This window comes from Neopsephotus bourkii, unplaced genomic scaffold (assembly GCF_033783945.1).
Source record: "Neopsephotus bourkii isolate Nb327-2 ecotype Australia unplaced genomic scaffold, CSIRO-AGI_Nbou_v1 NB_1189, whole genome shotgun sequence".
Taxonomy (NCBI): domain Eukaryota; kingdom Metazoa; phylum Chordata; class Aves; order Psittaciformes; family Psittacidae; genus Neopsephotus; species Neopsephotus bourkii.
The window spans coordinates 870,887-889,307 of NW_026901674.1; the positions used below are offsets into that span (position 1 = coordinate 870,887).

At 47.3% G+C, this 18,421-nt stretch overlaps 1 protein-coding gene across 3 annotated transcripts in view; it reads left to right on the forward strand.

Annotated features, from left to right (window-relative positions):
* Positions 1-1,515: 1,515 nt before the first annotated feature.
* Positions 1,516-18,421, forward strand: part of CTBP2 (C-terminal binding protein 2) — a 140,718-nt gene continuing 123,812 nt past the window's right edge. Inside the window, exon 1 of one of the 3 annotated variants that reach the window (XM_061364108.1) lies at positions 1,516-1,647. The gene's annotated coding sequence lies outside the window, so the exon portion shown is untranslated. Of the gene's footprint in view, positions 1,648-4,045; positions 4,413-7,024; positions 7,117-18,421 lie in introns of those variants that run through there. The other 2 variants (XM_061364110.1, XM_061364111.1) reach the window with 2 other exon arrangements.

The window sequence follows — 18,421 nt, forward strand, 5'->3', positions numbered from 1 at the left end:
CAGCAGGTGCTCAGAGGAGAAATGATGGATGTGGTTTAAACATCCATCGAGGCCCCAAAACATGCTGATAAGAATCAAGATGTTTGGGATATTCACTGTGTCATTTCAGCCACAAAGCTGAAAGCTAGCTTATTAATTTTGATGGACAATTGATGTGGTTCAAGGGCTTTATTAGACTAGAAAAGGAATGTGCTTTTTTTGCAGGCTGATTGAGGAGCACGGGATATATATATAATGCAGAAGGCTGATGATTACACAACAAAGAGATGGGATCACCACCTGCCCACATTCTTGTGATAAGCAGATGAAGAATGTCTGTCAAAACATTAATTCCCAAATCTACTGGGGCAGTGTGGAACACACGTACAAATAAATGCACGGGGCAGCGTGCTTGCCTCAGCTCACACTCAGCCCAATACCCAGTGCCATGATCCAGTCGGCACATCCAACCAGGGGCTTGGCAGGGCTGGTATCGACAAGCATGGCTCAATGTGCCTAGTGGTCTTTATTCCATGGCCTCACCACTGCCATTCCAAACCCTACATGCATCGAGGATGATGAAGATGATGGTGATATAACCAGGTGAAGCTGTCCAGGGGGTGATGGAGATGTGAAGGCGACCCTGGACCCAAGGGGCGCACTGGATATCCCACGGGTATCCCCCCTTTGGTATGACTCTCCATCTTGGATGCCAGCAGGGAAATAGGGGATTGGGGGGGTAAAGGCTGTGTGTGCTCCCATCCATCCATCCATCCACGGGCCACCACGGAGTGCAACAGGCTCCACGCAGCCCCGTTGAGCCCCATTCCCACCCCACAGAGCCCAGCGGGTGTGCCCGGGGCAGGGCTCAGACCCAGTGTCGTGTCCCCCCCCCGTCCCTCCTCCTCCTCTTCCTCCTCCTCCGCCACCCCCCCCCCCCCCGCCCCTTCCTTGCTGCGTCTGTTTGTACTTTAGCTGATCCACTAATCCCCCGAGAGAGCCTATTTGTAGTGAAGAGTATCTATAGGGGGCGAGGCTGGTCCATGTGGGTTTGTGTCATTGGTTTGCAAGGAGAGACCCCGCCTATTGCCAAAAAAAAAAAAAAAAAAAAAAGGAAAAAGAATAATAAAAAAAAAAGAATTAAAAAATTGAGGAGGAAAAAAAAATAAATAAATAAAAAAAGCAGGGAACGGGAGCCCCTGCCTCCTTTTCCCAGCGTGGCGAGGGGAGCGGCCTCTCCGCCCAGCGCCGCCCGGGCACTTTTCTCCCCCCTTTTTTGGGGGGCTTAAAAAAAAGGGAAAAAAAAAAAAAAAAGAAAAAGGAAAAGGTGGGGGGGAAAGGAAAGGGAAAAAAGAGGGGGAAAAAAGGGGGGGAATCCCACCCCGGAGCCAGCGACCCTCCCACCCCCCCTCCAAGTTGCGCTGAGCATCCCCCCGCCGCTGCTGCTGGGGCCGCGGCGGGGTCCGCTGCCCCCCAGCCGCTCCCGGCGCGGCGGGCGGAGCAGGAGAGCAGGGAAGGAGGGAGAGAGGAGGAGGAGGAGGTGGAGGGGGGGGGGGGAAGGATTAAGTTGGTTTTTTTTCCCCCTGTTGTGTGTGTGCGAGCGGTGGATCCCGGCGGATGCGGGCAGGGATGCGGCGCTGAGGAGCGGGGCGCGGGCCCCGGGAGCAGGTAACGGGGCGGCGGCGGGAGGACAAGGGAAGAGAAGCGAGGACATCTTTGCTTCTTCCCAAATCCATGCTGATGGAGGAGGAGAAGCGAAGGAAGAAAGGGAAGAGGGATGGGGGGGGGGAGGTGAGATGGGGGGGGGGGAAAGAGGAAGGGAAAAGGGGGGTGGTGGTGGGAGGCGGCCGCGCAAGTTGCGCGGGCGCGCAGCGGCGGGGTGAAGTGGGAAATCTTTTGTTGTGCCGGGCTCCGCATTGTTTACTTAGTGCCGAGCGCCGGCGACAGCATCTGCCGGGGGGATTAACGGGGAGGAGGCGGCAGGAAAGTTTCGGCAACGGGAACCCCGCGGGGAGGCGCGCGGATGCTCCGCGGTCCCCCGGACGCCGGCGGCGTGGACCGCGGAGCATCCGGCCGCGCTCCTCTGGGCTTGTGTTTTCCTTTAGGGGGGGGTTTACTTCTCCTCCCCCCCCCATATTAATATCTTTTCTCTTTCCAAAAAAAACCCCAAACCAAACCCCAATTTCCCATAAAACATTATTTGTATATTTTTAAATCCTCTTCACCGTTTTTAAACATATTATTTTAAATTTCCCTTTCATTTGCGCGGCATCGACCCATCCATCGCCTCCCAACTCTCCGGCGTTTACCCAGTCGGCATGGCACTATCCCCTTTCCAGCGTTGAAAACACTGAATTTCCTTAATATTTATTGATTTTATTGATTTTATTGATTATTCCCCCTCTTCCTCCCCAAGTCTGGCTATTTTAAGCCTTCCCTTGGTATCACTAGAAAGCAAAATCATAGGAGCTGCATGGATGTGTGGGTTTCAGCGTGTTCTGTGGTTCTTCCCCCCCCCCCCCCCCCTTAAAAATCATATCTCAATTGAAAATATAATACTTGCTAGACTTGCTGAAAGGGAAAGAGCAGCCTTTTGTCCAAGCAAGGACGTGCCCCAAGGTAAATCCTGCCCGGCGCTGAGCTCTTAGTCCTTTCCCGGGTCCCATGGCTGCGTTGGGAGGAGGAAAGCGGGAGATGGAGATCTCAAAGTAGTAGAAGTAATTTCTTCTTTCAGCTCGACTTCTGCCGCTGCCTTTGAATTGCCAGCAATGAATGTACGTAGCTCTAATTGAAGTACTTTAATCATTTACACTTGATTAAGTATACCGTGACCGGAGGAGAGGAGGACGCAGGGCTCCCCAGAACGCCAGGGATGGGATGACATTTTAATCCTGTGTTTTAAACAACATTAGCGAAGCAGGAAAAACGAGAGCCGGGGACGGTTCGGGATAATGGACCCTTGTTTCCATACAGATGGTGGCTCAGCGCCGGGGATGAAATTGCAGCTATGGCAGATATTTAGGGAGGAATGAAAAAAAACAAGGGGAGGAAAAGGCACGTACTTTTCAGTTTGTTTAAGCAGAGCGAAGAAAATAATGCTGGAGGAGATGCCTGGTGACAAAATGCTTTTGTTCCCATTTCCATCAGTGCGTAAGGGCGCCGACCTGCTTTAGCATTCTTTAAAGGTCTCTTTTCCAAGGAAAATTGAAGACGGTCTCATTATAGGAGAGTGTGTTTGGAATACCATGAGCTGTTTATGAATTCCGAGGTGGCTGCTGAATCGCCGACATTTCTATTACGCATCCCTTGGTGTGTGTGTGTGTGTGTGTCCCAAAAATAATAACAGGAATTGTTTGTGGCGATGTGTTCTGTAATCTGTTATTACCACAAAGCTGATTTGTGCTCCAGCTCCGGAGCCGGCCAAGGGAAAAACTGAATCAAATCTCTGACAAAGATTGGTGTTTCCTTCACCTCGCAAAACTTTGTGCCGCAGGGGCAGCCCCGAGCGCCGATAAACGCGCTTGTTTGGGGGCTGTCAGCTCCCATCAGGGCTTGTCTGGAAAACCTGGTGTTGGCAACGCAGGGAGGTGTTTATAGAAAGGAGCTTTTCTTTTTGGAGGGGTTGGGGAACCCACCTGTAAGTCATTACCAGGGAGCAGGACGAGGGTTCGCCTTCATCATTAGTAAAGGCAGCACATCTGGGGCTTGTGGGCAGCTGCTTGCTCCATCCCAATCTTCAGCCCTGGGCAAACAAAGCCTCTGTCCCTTTAAAAGTCCTAACCAAGTAGTTCTAAAACCAAACAGAAAAGAGTTCAGAGTGGTGAAACCCTCCTGTGTCTTGAAGCGTGGATTGCAGGAGTGGTTGGCTTCCCATTTTCCCCCTGGAACTGCAGACTGAGAGGGTCCAGAGTTTTATTGTTGACTTTACAGCATCCACACCGCAGGTGATGTTTCCTCGTGACTGCTTTCCTCTGGATCTAAGGTAGTTTTCCTCCAAGCCCAGCCTGTGTGGGATCCCTGAGGATTGGCTCAGGAGAACGATCCCTGTGGAGCTTTTTACCCCACCTGCTTTTGCAGGGCAAAGTCCTGCCCTTTTCCATTCGTGCTTTTCCTAGGTGGAAAATGTTCAGAGGTATTTGTCCATAGGGAAAGCTGTAGGTTGTCTTTAATGCTGCCGTTCCAGTACAGACTCATCACTGGGGTCTGATGATAATATTCCTTATACCAGGGAAAACATCAGCCTCCAAGTATGAGGTCCCAGGCACGACTTGGAAGTCGTGCAACTGAAACCTTTGGCCAGGAAGTTTGATTTATTCATCGGGCTGGCTGCAGTTCAAATAGAACTTCTTCAGTTCAGCTGACTCCAGTGAGAATATGGACTGCAAGGAAAAAGAAACCCCTTAAATCTATGTTTCTCCAGCCTTTTGCAAAAGGTAGGTTAATTTTGGGAGGCTTGGGGGGGCTGTTTGCAGCAGAAGGGATTGAAAGTGGCTTCGTGTTTAAGTAGAAGAAAAGGAAAAGCTGCTCTAAACACAGCACTGGCAAATTGCAAGTGTTTTGTTAAAATGTGGTGGATGACGCTGCTCATAAAATCTGATAGGTGTCATGTTTACTCCTCACGTCAGATCTATCAAGTACAGCTTTCTGTGCTTTGTATGCCACTTGTAGTAAGCTAAAGAATTGGAGAGCGGGGATGCTGTAAGGAGCTCTTCAAATAGGGGTGATTACACCTGCAGTAGGACCCCTTACCCCAGCAGTTAAGGATGTTTAGATGAGCTCTTAGGCACAAGCTCTTCCCTGTGAGGGTGCTGAGGCGCTGGCACAGGGTGCCCAGAGAAGCTGTGGCTGCCCCATCCCTGGCAGTGCTCAAGGCCAGGTTGGACACAGGGGCTTGGAGCAAGCTGCTCCAGTGGAAGGGGTCCCTGCCCGTGGCAGGGGTTGGAGCTGGATGAGCTTTAAGGTCCCTTCCAACCCAAACCAGGCTGGGATATGATATAATATTTAGATTAGAGGTACTGACAGGAGAGATCGTGGCTCACAGCAAATAAGGACCATGCAAAAGGGAGTGCAGGGGGGTTGCTGGGTCCCCTCTTGCAGGGAACACTGGAACTTTAGAAGGGAAGTTTTGGGAAGCTGCTGCTGGTTTTGCTCCACACTGGGATAACACAAACATTTTAGCCTGAGCCAGCTCTCATTCCTTCCCTTATGTTCCTGTGGTTTGGTTTTTTTGTTCCTTCCCTTTTGCTACAGGAAATAAATACAAGTTTTAGGTGAAAGGATAAAAAATGCCATGCCCTGGTGAGGGCAAGGGAGCCAATCCTTCTCACTGTGCAGTGCACATCTTCTTCTGCTCAGTCCCATTGTGGTGAGGAGACCGGAATCTCTGGTGGTTTAGAGTGCCAGGACCAGGTACCACTTGCTGCGAAGTCAGCATCAGGTTTTGTTACCAGAGCACAGAAGAATCAGTTGTTATTTAGTTTGTTCTACAACAAGTGATGATGCTTTATGAGCCTGCACCCCCCTTGTCTCGCACCATGATCCCTGGTGGTTTCTTAGGAACCTGGCATTGTTTTCACAGGAATAAACACCTGGAGTTTGTAAATTACTTTGTGTTTCTCCTCTCTGAGGTGGTAATGCTGGAGGGATGTCACATTGGGGAACATGATGGTGAGATTACAGAGAGAAAGATGACTCTTGTTCAGAATGAGGTACTATACCTGTTGAGAAACAGGAATCCCATTTTGTCACATTTATCTTCAAGGCAAGAGGGGCCTGAGTCCAGTTTGTTCCAATCTTTACATTTGACTCCCTGCCTGAACGTGCTGTGTTGAGATGGTGAGATAGTCACAGGCTTTGGGGTTCATTTTGGTCTGTTGGGTTTGTTTTAGCTGGTCTGGTGAGGGGTGGACACAATGGTGTGCATGGGAAGTTCTTGGTGGTCCTGCTGGCTGAGTTGTTGGTGGTTTTTTGCACTGTAATGATTTATTAGTGCCTGGGTTATGTGATCCATGGGGTTATTAAAAAAATACAGCTGGAATAGCTGGAGGGGAAAAATGTGGGGTGGAACCAGAGGGGTCTGACGGAGAGGTTTGCACCTGCGTGTCCTGAAGTTCAGTGCTGGTGGGATGGAGTTTGTTTTGGCTGGGCTGAGGCCTGTAATTACATGTCCTGCATGAGGAGGGGAAGCAGGGTGTTTTCCTTCAAACACTAAAGCTGTGGTGCTGCAGAGGATGCCCTCAATGGTACACACGTCATCACATCAGCTCTGTTCCCATCACTGTCACTCATGGTTTTGGGTGTTTCATATATATGTTGTCTATGAAGAATTCATGCAGGTCCTTAGGGGTGGACATGCAGCCGCTGTAGAGCCCTGCAGAAACCACGGGGAAGACTTGGAATTGTTAGCACTGACTTTAGTGGACCCATCAACCCCTCATGGAGGTCAGCAGTACCGCCGCATTGTGGCATTGCCAACTTCAGGAATGCTTAGGGAGTTTCAATCCCATCCTGAAATTCCAGACAGGAGCAGAGCCCGCTCTGGGGGGTGCTGGAGGCTGGTCTCTGCTCTGTGGTTGTGCTAGGGTAGGACAGCCCTGAGAATACCATCATGTTTTAGGGTCCCCCGGCTCCACAGTCAATGGGAGCTGCGTTCCTTTGCATTGCATGTTTATTTGGGATGATCCAGCCTTGTTTTTCAGATATGTGGTTTTCCAGGTGGATCAGGTAGGCACCTTGACAGACTTCCATAAAGTCCCATCTGCTCTGGGACTTGACTGTAGAATGCAAACAAAGCCCAGGTTACTCAAGTACATCCGTGGTAGATTTTAGTTCTTAATGACTTGCTCCTCCAGCCTTATCTGGCAGCAATTTCATGTGTTCTTCAAGCCAATAAAAACCAGTGGGCCTGGTGAAAGTAACCACTCTGCTTCCTTCTGGCCTTCTGCCTGTCCCTCCTGCCAGCAGAAGGGTTTACATGGTTAAAGCAGCCTGCTCATTGAATGTGAGGACCTGCTTCACCCCCTTAGGTCCTCTCCCTAATCTCCACCAGCAGTCTGAGCAGCGACAGATGAGGAAGAACCTTTACCACTATGGCGACCAAATCAAGGTTGACCAAATCACATCCATCTTTGGACCCAGGTACCCTGGCTTTTTGCAGAGATGCTGGTAGCAACCTCTGAGTTGGTTTTTCACACCAGAACCGCCATGGTTGCTCCTACGTCCATTAGCTTGTGTAATGTTGTCAAACACTCAGCCACTATTTCTTTGCAACGTTGCATACCAATTATTACTTAAATAGACCCTGAAGCACAGCACAGAGGGAGAATGTGTGGATTAGAGACATAATATTTACAAGGAGCCAAGTCTTTAATGAGACCAGGAATAATGCAGATGGATTCTCTGTTGCTAAATATAACAGATATGGCATGGATGCTGCCTATCATTTTTCATAGTGACCTGCTCACTTTGGAAAAAGGGGATCTTCTGTGCTGAGGAAGTTGGCAAAAAATTGTAGGGTAGTCCAAAATGAGGCTGGCTTTTGGTTATTATTGTGATAACTATAATGTATGGCTCTGCAAGGTGTAAAGGACCCTGGCTGGGAGTGTGGTTGAGCCACTTTGAGATGCTGGTGGATTTTGGGAAGAGCAGTAGGTGTGCAAGGAGGGCAGGGTCAGCCCCAAAAGAGGTAGAAGGGGATGGAAATCCATGAGTTTACACACAGCTGACAGACTCATGGAGCTGACAGCATCATTGTTAGGGTAGGAAATAATCAAACCCAACAATTAATCACAGGGCTGACTCCTGCACAGACAGTGGGTGTCACACCGTGGGATGCAATGAGCTCTACAGGTGCTCAGCCTGCCCTTGTGGATATTCTGGATTATATTTAGGGAACATGGTCCTTCCCTTCTCAAAACACAATTCCCTTTCGGCCCCACTGGTTTGTCCAGGAGGTTTCCTGGTTTTCCTGCATCTTTTCTCTTAGAATCATAGAATAGTTAGGGTTGGAAAGGACCTTAAGTTCATCAAGTTCCAAACCCCCTGCCATGGGCAGGGACACCTTGCTCTAAACCATATCACCCAAGGCCTCGTCCAACCTGGCCTTGAACACTGCCAGGGATGAAGCATTCACAACCTCCCTGGGCAACCCATTCCAGTGCCTCACCACCCTCACAGGAAAGAATTTCCTCCTTAGATCCAATCTAAACTTCCCCTGTTTCAGTTTTAACCCATTACCCCTTGTCCTATCACTACAGTCCCTAATGAAGAGTCCCTCCCCGGCATCCCTATAGGCCCCCTTCCGATACTGGAAGGCTGCATCCCACGTCGCTTACTTACATCTGCATATGTACCTGGCTGAGGCTTCCCCAAGGTGTGAGGTCTCTGTAGCTGCCTTATTCCTGTACAGGTGATTCACTAAAACACTTTGGGCGTGAGGAGCTCATAGTTTATGTTCCAGATGAAGTTTCTAATTAAAAGTTGGCCTTCTGCAGGCCCCTTGAATAACTGCATCTCAGCTTTCCTCCTTGCTTTTATCAGCATACCCTTTGGTTTTACGACGATACATGTGTGTGGGGAATGGCCTTTGTTCCTGTTAGCTGGAGGGAAAACCCTGTAAATCCCCCTTTAAAAATGTGCTAGGCCAAATATAAGAGTAGTGATACCTGTAGAGCTGCCATAAAGTGTTGAGGGTTTTATTAGTTCTATGCTGAAAACCAGGTTCAGCATGAGAGGGGATGTGGAAGAAATCAGCAATTTAAGCAAAGTAATTAGGCTAAATTCTAGATGTTACACTTAAAAGTTGTAAGACTTCAGCTTTGCTGTGATTAGTTCTGCATGAAATTAATCTCAATTCAATATATGGGGAAAAACTCCACCTTTTCATTAGCTTTCATGATCTTGCTGTTATCTGACATTCCATGAGCCCACAGCACAAGCTCCTGCAGGTTTTATGTTTAACACAAAAACAGTGTGGTGCAAGATTTGAGCCTAGAATTAGGGTATCCAGATGTTCAGTATTAGAATACCTACCATAACTTCAGTTCTTGCCCTCTGCTAGTAACAACAGTGTTTCTCAGATGAAATCCCTATTCTACCTATTTTCCATTCCTAGAAGGACACAGCGTTTTTATGCTCTGTAATATTATTCCTAGGAGAAGAGCCAGGATGACACATTTTTCCCATCCGCAATGTCTGAAGAGCAGAAAGCATGTATCTATTATCTGGACAACCAAAGTTACGAGTATTACAAAGAAGCAGCATAGACAGATTTGGGGACAGAAAGTGCAGTTTTAGTTTTGTCTGGCCATCAGTTTGACGTTCTTCTTGAATTTGTGCTCTCTTGGAGGTGACCCAACTTCACTAAATCCTAGTTCCAGCCTTGCTTGGAGTATGGAATCTCACTCTTGTTTAGCTCCAGGCACTGAGGCTGTGGCCAGTGATTTTTGTTGTCGTTGTTCCTGAAAAGGATTTAATGGAATGATGTATCAGGAGGGAGAATCTGGGCAAGTGGGTCTCTGCTTGCGCATGTCACCTTCATCCATTGTCCTTCTGAGCTGTTTAAGGAGCTGGACACCGAGGTGGGGTGCACAGCCCTTACGATGCAGTCAATGTCTGCACATCCAAGTGTTTGAGAGGGGAACTGAGAGCAGAGAACATAGATCAGAGCTTGAGGAGAGAGGCAAAGGGATGCAGGAGAAGCTGCGGCTGGTAACGATGAGAACAGCAAGCAGTTTGTGTAAAATATTAGAAATACAACCAGGTGACTAGGTGAAGTTAATAGCAAAGACAAAATTATTACACTTGTCTGGCAGGAAAAGTAGTGGTATGTTTAGAGACTGTGCTAGAAGTGAATGTTGAACAGCCACTGCTTTACTCAGACCTTTGTACATCAGCCCCAATGTCTCTCTTTGAAGAGGTTTACAGAGGAAACCAAGCCATTAATGTGTATTTTTTACTAAGTCTTGAAATACTGGAGAATTCCCTGCAAGCTGTAGCAGTGCCCATGGTGTAGTATTATAGACAAGCAATAAAAAGGGCAGGCTGAGTAACAACAGTTTGAATCATTGGGAGGGAACTTGTTTAATGAAGGGGGGAAGGACAGCGATGCACTCAGTCTCCATCAGCATGAGCTTAGGGGCAGCACACCCTTTAGAACTAACTTTTCTTCTTACATTTAAAGAGCTCATCGATGGGATTGAAACAGGGAACTGCAGGGATTTCTATGTACTTAAAATTCAGCAAGAGATGCAGCTTGGTACAGCACCACTGTTTTGGTAGGGAATGTGCAAAACTGAGACTCAGCAGTGTCAGCTCTCAAAATACAGTTGTAAAATCAAAACAGTTGTAAAATCAGAAAGGATTTCCACACATCCATTTCTAGCATCCTCTCTGAGCGCTCATTTCTGGTCCTTACACTGCTTACTGTGTTTGTGAGCAGCCTGTGATAAGGCAGAGTCACCATGGCTAAAGCTTGAAATGTCACTGAGATTGGGAGAGTGGTAAACACTGAAAAGGAGTGACCACTGGTGAAAGCAATTTGTATTGCCTGGATACAACCAGGTAATACTTCTCAGATGGCCAGCTGTAAATCTCTCTATCTGAGAGCAAGCAATGTAAGCCCTACTTCTAGGACGCTGTCTGGAGAAATCATGTCTGTGTAGAGGAGCGACGAGTCATGAGCCAGTGCTGCTAATAAGATATTATGGTCGAAGGTCTTGTGTGCTCCTTGCCTGAGTTTACAGGCTGCCAAGCTGGAAAAGGGATGTGGCAGCCTATGTGGGCCCAGAGACCGTTGAGGAGGGTCTGCGGAGAGCTGCGGGAATGCTGAAGGGATTGGGAAGAGATGAAGTGGAAGGGTCCAGGACCTCCATCCGCTTGACTTATACAGGAGAGTCTTGAAGGTAAATTGATTAAGACAATTAGTGTTGTCATGGGGTAAATAAATAAAGTCATAGAATCATAAACTGAATAATAAAGAGCTCTTGGGTCTAGTAGGGAGAGTTTTAACAAGACCCAATAGTTGGAAGGTGAAGCCAAGCAAAGGCTGTGGCTGAGGTTCATGTTTTCAGCACTGTCGATGCTGGAAGAGGCTGCTGAAGGTGCCGGTGGTTACTCCACTTCGGAAACACTGAATTCAGAGATATTTGTTTACTGGAGTGAGCATCACTCTATCAGAGATGCATTTAGGTAAGTTAGTGTGCAGTGTGTCAAGCTGGAAATCACGGTGGTCTCTCCTGACCTCAAAATCCATGGGAGCCCATCATTTGAATGAGAGTGTCCAGATGCTTGCAGATCCCCCACACCAGCGTTAATGATTTTCAAGAGGATGACTTGCAGAGAGGAGACCTGAAGGTGCAGATTGCAAGGTGTGACCTTCAGCACTCAGGGAACATCACAGATCCTTCATTCCCCACCATTTCCCTTGGTGTGTCTGTCACAGGGATGAATTGCACCAACACCAGGTACTTGGCACTAGGTAGGAGTTAGCAGTGGCTGTGTTAGCCCATCTTATGGCTAATGCCTGGTCAGATGTGAACTACTTTAGGTATAGGAAGAAAATGAGGATTTCTTTTTTTGATTGTTGTGTGCTTTGTGTAATTGGGCAGAATTTAGTTAAAGTCCAGATTTTGGGACACCAGAAAAAGCTCCAGCTTATGGAAAACATCTCAGTAGAAGAATACAGACAGGAGCTCAAACTGATCAAAACAGCTCAAACCCAGGCTGAAAAATCATGCTGCTCAGGTGATGGCTGCAACAACCCAATGTGTTTGTGTGCAAATGCATTTCTATTTTGAAGCAAGAGCTTGCAGCTGGATGTTTGTAGATTTACTCTGCTTTTAGCTGAGTTTGCAGATTGGTCTGTTGGTCTCACCCATCATTCATGGATGAGGTTTGTGGAATTGCCGGGCTCTGGTTTGTGTTGTGATTGAATATAAAGAAGCTGTCATGGCATGAGTGTTGTTTCAAAACCCCTTTGTGTGTGTGTGTCTGTGTGTATATGTATATATATACATATTTACACAGGTATATATCTGCTGAGTTTACACTGGGTTTTTTTAGGTCTAAAAGTTGAATTTCATATACGCCTACTTGCATAGAAAAGAGAAAAGCAGCAGTAAGACAGGCTCACATGGTAACACAGCTTGGGCTAATGCTACGAGTTAAGGACATTTAGATGTTTGGCTTTGTATGATTTAGCTTAAACAAACAAACACTGCATTAATCTCATTAGTCAAGCAAATGAAATAAACCTTTAAGGCACTTAAAACATGCTGATATTAGTTAGCTGTGAGACCAGTGAGACCCATTGCCAGAGAGCACATCTACTCCTGTGCACAAAGTTACTCAGGTATGTAAATGCTCGCAGAACAGGGAGTTACCCCTGGGGTGGTGATGGAGCTGGCATGGCTGGATGTGAATTTAGTGGGAACTGCGGATGCAATGGGAATTTTTTAAACTTTCAAGATTTGGCGGCACAGGGTGCTGGGAAGAAAGATGGGGATAGATGCTTTTAGTAGCGCCTGGTGGGATACAACAAGGGGAATGGCTTTAAGCTGCCAGAGGGGAGACTGAGCTGAGCTCTTAGGCAGAAGCTCTTCCCTGTGAGGGTGCTGAGGCGCTGGCACAGGGTGCCCAGAGAAGCTGTGGCTGCCTCATCCCTGGCAGTGTTCAAGGCCAGGTTGGACACAGGGGCTTGGAGCAAGCTGCTCCAGTGGAAGGGGTCCCTGCCCGTGGCAGGGGTTGGAACTGGATGAGCTTTAAGGTCCTTTCCAACCCAAACCATTCCAGGATTCTATGATTCTAATTGCATTCACCTGCTTGAGGACAAGTGGGGGCACAAAGGGTGAGGTTTTTTGCTACTGGGTCCAGGCACTGTTCACTGCATTGACTATGGGCATCTGTGTCTCTGCATTCCTTCTTTATCCTTCCACTATAAAAGATGTGACTGCAAAAGTTCTTGTGGGGAATGTGACAGAAACCCCTAAAGCTGTCATGCAAAGCAATATATTCCTATGCACCACATCCTACATCGCTCTGGTGGTGTGATGGATGTAACAAACCTAAGCCTGGAGAGGTGGGTTTTTAGCATCCTGAGCATTGCACTTTATTTAGAGGAAAACATAATAATTCTATTAACTGGGATGCATTAGGACAGGCCAGGAATTTTCTGTTGTCTTTCAGCTGCATTTGTTTGGGCTTTGGTTCGCAGAGAACTGACTGAATGATGTGTCATGTTTATGAAATCAAGAGTACCTAGCTATTTTCGTACAGCTCTCTTAATAGAGATTAAACACAAAATAAAGCAGGATGCATCAACAGTGATATTCCCATAAGCAATATTGTAACTTGTATGCAGGGTAATTATATTTTGTACACTTGCCAATTAAGCAGTTACGCTTTAGTGAAAAATTACTTTCAAGAGATGGAAGAAAAGTATCACAGTAAATCAAATAAAATATACATGTGTTGGAGGGTTTGGTGGATGCAGCTTGAAATGTTAAAACTTCCTGCTGTGTGCAGGATGCAGTACGTGTAGCGATGCTCTGTGTCCTGCAGTGTTTTGGGCACTGGAAAATAGCAGATAGGGAAAAAAAGGCATAACAAATATGTTGCTTTTGGGAGTAGCTGTGTGCTACATGAGACTGAGATGCTCTCCATCCTTGCTACTACTGGGATCCTGCCCTGCAGTAGACGTGGGTACGAGCCGTGTAGGCACCCCCACGTTGGGTCCATGCACCCCAAAGCCAGAGCAGCCATCTCGCAGCTCTCAGCCACCCTGCTTCCCTGGCATCACTTACTTCCCTGTTTTGTTGGCTGGTGTGTTGGGAAAGAACACTCAGATACATCAGTGTTGGGCTCTGGCTGGTTTTCCACTGTTTTCAAACCGTTTGGTTCTTGCAGTTGTGTTTTCACCTGGTGTCAATGGTGTGAGACCATTCTGACCCTGCTTGGGATAAAAACCTCACAAAATGACCCCCTGCCAGCAATTGTTGGCTTTCCGTTCTTCACCCTCATCGAGAGCAATGGCAGCAGGGAGACTGAGATGAGCTCTTAGGCAGAAGCTCTTCCCTGTGAGGGTGCTGAGGTGCTGGCACAGGGTGCCCAGAGAACCTGTGGCTGCCCCATCCCTGGCAGTGCTCAAGGCCAGGTTGGACACAGGGGCTTGGAGCAAGCTGCTCCAGTGGAAGGTGTCCCTGACCCTGGCAGGGGTTGGAACTGGGTGAGTTTTAAGGTCCCTTCCAACACAAACCAGGCTGGGATTCTATGATAATAAAAACACCAAAACCCAAAACACTTCCAAATGGCTCCGATGTCCTTTCCTGAGCTCTCTAATACAAAAACAGTCTTGTAAGTTGGAGTGAGAAGGAATCCAAGCTCCCCAGGAGTTTGCTTTGAAGGTGTGGCTGCATTTGTGAGGCACAAGGCTGGAGAGCAATGGTGCTTGCAGAGCTGTGGGAGCCAGAGCTCCCATCAACATATTGGGCTTAGGAGCCTGCAGCCTTTGGAGCAAAATAATTTGTTATCTAAACTGCTAATGTTTTAAATGTTCATGTCTGAGTGTGCCTGGCATGGTTAATCGTTGCAGTGTTACAGATCTACACGTTTTCAATGATTTACAGAAGGGGTTTGCATGGAAAAAGCTTGTGATGAGAGTTTAGTTTGAAGATGACAAAATAAAACAATGTCATAAAAAAGCCTTAAACTGTGATGTACAGTGGGGCTCCCAGCTGCCCTCTATCTCTGTTTTCCTGGCCACTGGCCCCTTCCCAATGTGTCAGCTTCTGCCTTTCCCTGCTTCGCTCTGAGTAGGATGAGGATGCTCTTGGGCAGGCTGTGACTCCATGCCCAGTCCCGGTGCTGGTGATGAGCCTTTTCCCTCTTTGCTTCTGCTGCTGTCACTTCGAAGGCCGCAGGATTGGTTTTGTTCCCCTCAAGCCCTGTGCAGTTGGTTCCTCAGGAGCCTGGCAGCCGAGGGGAGTTTATTTCTGTTGGGTTATTTTTAGCCCGATGCTTCTGGCCCTGCTGTTGATGCTGGCGGCCACTCTGCAATGTAATGGTGTGGAGCCGTGTAACACGGCGAGGCCCTGTCTGTGGGTTCCGTTCTCTGCGACACAAACAGCAGATTTTGTGGAGTCTAAATCGGGTTTGGCATCACTTCTTTTCCACCACCCTATCTGTGGCCTGCCTTCTGCTCAAGATGCAGGACTTCAGTCGAGTTGCAGAGTTTCTATGTCACACATCAGCTTTATCAATGCTTTATAACCTTTCCTCCTCTCCCTCCTACCAGCCTGAGCCTCTCTGCTAGTTTTAATTTGAGAAGAAATAAGCCAAGGTATGCTCGGAGTAGAAGGAGATGATTATCACAATGGAATAATTACATTTTGGTACTTGATTTGATTTGTTAGCTGGAAGATTAGTCTGAAAGCAGAGAAGTAAATGAACGCATTGTTGACTGCAGGAAGTTATTTATGAGTTTTTACTTCTGTTTAAAGGAATTCCTCCTGTGACTTAAGTAGCAGTGCAATTTATGGCCTTTCACATGGGGTAGCTGAATAAATAAATAGAATAAAGGCAGGAAGAATAAAAAGAAATGGTACCAGGTTTTGGGGGTGTAAAGTTTCTGCTGTGGAATGCATGAAGCTATAGCTTTCAAACCCCAAACAGACTCATCAACATAAATAATGCCCATGTTCTGTGATCCCAATGTGTTTTGAGTTAATTATGGTATGGCAGGAGAGATGCTTGCATACTCACACCCTCTGTATGGGCTTTGTCTTATGTTTCTGTATTTTTTCCATAACTATCTTCATGTGATATTCCTTCCATGGCTGTTTATCCCATTCTTTATTCCATAAATCAAGCAAATAGCAGGATTCAGGGGGGGAGAAACGATGTTTGTGCTGGACATCTGACACTGGGAGCTGCTGGTGCTTTTTGGTGTGATGGCTTTGTGGCAGATGGAGGTGGAGGAGGATGTGGGTCTGCTGGACATGGGTTAGGAAGCACTCAGGAAGTGATGAGGATGCTTGGACATGGGACAGGTTTGGACAGAACTGTGGAGAGGAATTTGAAGCCATAGAAAGCTCATATGTGGAAACATAACTAAGAAGCCAGTCTTAGTAGAGTTAATGTGTCTTCTGCTGCTGTTGTAGACGGCATGATGTTGCCATAGCCCTTCAGTGGGCCAGCCTCCCAAGATGTGTCAGTGCTGCCGTTGCTCACCGGCAGAGCAGAGCCTTGCAGAAGCAGGCTCTCAGCACCAACCTTGTCTGTTAAACCTAGTCACCCCACACTCGCTGTGTTGATGCTGTGTCCTGGGTCAGCAGGATGCAGTAAAGTGGAAACAACGGCAAACCTCCTGCTCTGGCTCTGGGAAACGTCAGTGACGAGTGCGCTGATTCTGTCAGAGGAAATCAGGGATGCTCCCGCGCCTTGGAGCGCCGACGGAGCCAGGCTCTGCTGTTTGCACGCTGCTGGAGTGATGCTGATTTACGCCAGATGCTGATGTGGTCCAAAATTGGGCTTCAGAGTAGCTGGGACATGGACCAGATTCGTTGTGCTTTCGGGAAGCCCATTGGGCACATTTCCTACCCTTTCCAGGTGGCATGTCCTGGTGTTGGCAGCAGCTGGGAGAAAATGTCAGCAGGCAAGAAGCCTGCTGACATCTCCCAAAGCTTCATATCATAAGTACAAGCTTCAGGGTTTGAAGGTGTTCTCTTCAAGGGAGAAGCTGAGATAGTCCCATTTACAACTTGGGTGTTTGGTTGCTCCTGCATTTGTATATTACTGTTTATAAAAGCAACTGCGTAAGCAGAAAAAGCAGAGGGAAGATACAAAATTCCTTGCTATCCCCACACTGTCTTGGTCGAGGAGCACTTTCAAGGTGTAAGAAATGGGAATAACACTCCCTCTGCTAGCAAAAGGATTCATTGTCTTTGTGGAGATGGGAAAATGATTTGGAAAGGACAGAGAAGATGTTGTACTCTCACCTTGGAGTATGGTGCTTGCCGTGTTGTTCAAGAGGCTGTATAAGTTTCAATGTGTGGTGTTAAGTTTATCCAGGTGTGAATGGTGTGGTGGATGTCAGGCAGGATCTGCTCTGGTGGTCCAGCTTGCATGGGTCATGCAGAAGATATGATTTAGGGAGCAATAGGAGGAACTCAAAGGGGTGGTTGGTGACATACTTTGTGTATTTGAGAAACCCATCAAAAGGATGTGCTTGACTCTGGTATTAAACTTTGATGGGTTTCGTTTAAACATTTGACACTGATCATCAGTGTTGCTGCAGCAGAAGGTATTGGTAGATCATAAACCAGAGGGTAGCTGCTCACTGAGAGATTATTTATTTATAGTTCCAAAGGGTATGGTACATTCCTTTGGGAATTCCCAGAAATCTTGGATGCCCTTTGCAATGGGTGGTGGAGGGAAGGGTTAGGGGACTGGTGCAGTCACTTAATTGCCCCTCACAAGCTGAACCCATCAGTTTGTTTTTTCCATGGTGCATGGGCAAGTATTCAGTGGAGGGGCACCTTGGGGAAAGCATCACATGTAGTGGTGGGAGGTTGGGCATTGAAGCCCAATGCAAAGTTCCTCTCTACCCTTAACTACATTAAACTCATTATGGCATGATGATGAATGTCATGTATGAATCCACCAAGAAAACGCTGATGATGGTCCTGGCTATTTTTGAGCGCTTTGGATGCCTTTTGAGGTGTGATCAGCACAGAGTGCTGCCAGTGGGCTGCGTTGTGTCCCCGTTGCCTGGCACTGGCATGCTTTCCGCAGTACTAACAGTCCCTTTAGTCATATTCTGATTTTTAAATACTGAGTGTAAGCTTTAAGTAAGCCAGAGTTGGTGCTGATCGTGATTTGTTAGCTGGCCATGCTGCACTTTGCTGTGTTACACACCAGAAATTTGAGAGCATTGGGATAAAGTCCTTCCATAAAGTGCAACAAATCCTCATCATCAAGAAGTAATTGGTGATGAGTTACTCCTTGAGTAATTATAGAGCACAAGTAAAATTTGATATGGCAATTGTAGCTTGATTTTCTGCACTTCATTACATTTTCCCTGTGGCGGTAGTGAGAAATGGGAGGTGTATTTTATTTTCCAATTGGAGTACACTTGCTTGGGATGGCCTTGCACTTCATGCGGCTTTGTGGGGGAGAATTTGCAGTTGGGATTTCCATTGATGTTAATGAGAGTTATGCCCATGCCCTTCACTGTCCTGATGACAGAGGAGGAAAAATAATAATTGAATTATTTGTCATCTAAAAAAAAAAGAAAATGACCTTAAAATGTCCAGTCTGTCACTAGGAAGTGACTGAGAGTGGGAGCTGCCTTCCTTTTGGTGCACTTGAGCATCCACCAGTAGCTGAGAGGGTTCTCCTCTGTCCCTCTTCTCTATTCCTTAAAATATATGGGAAAAAAATCCAGGAA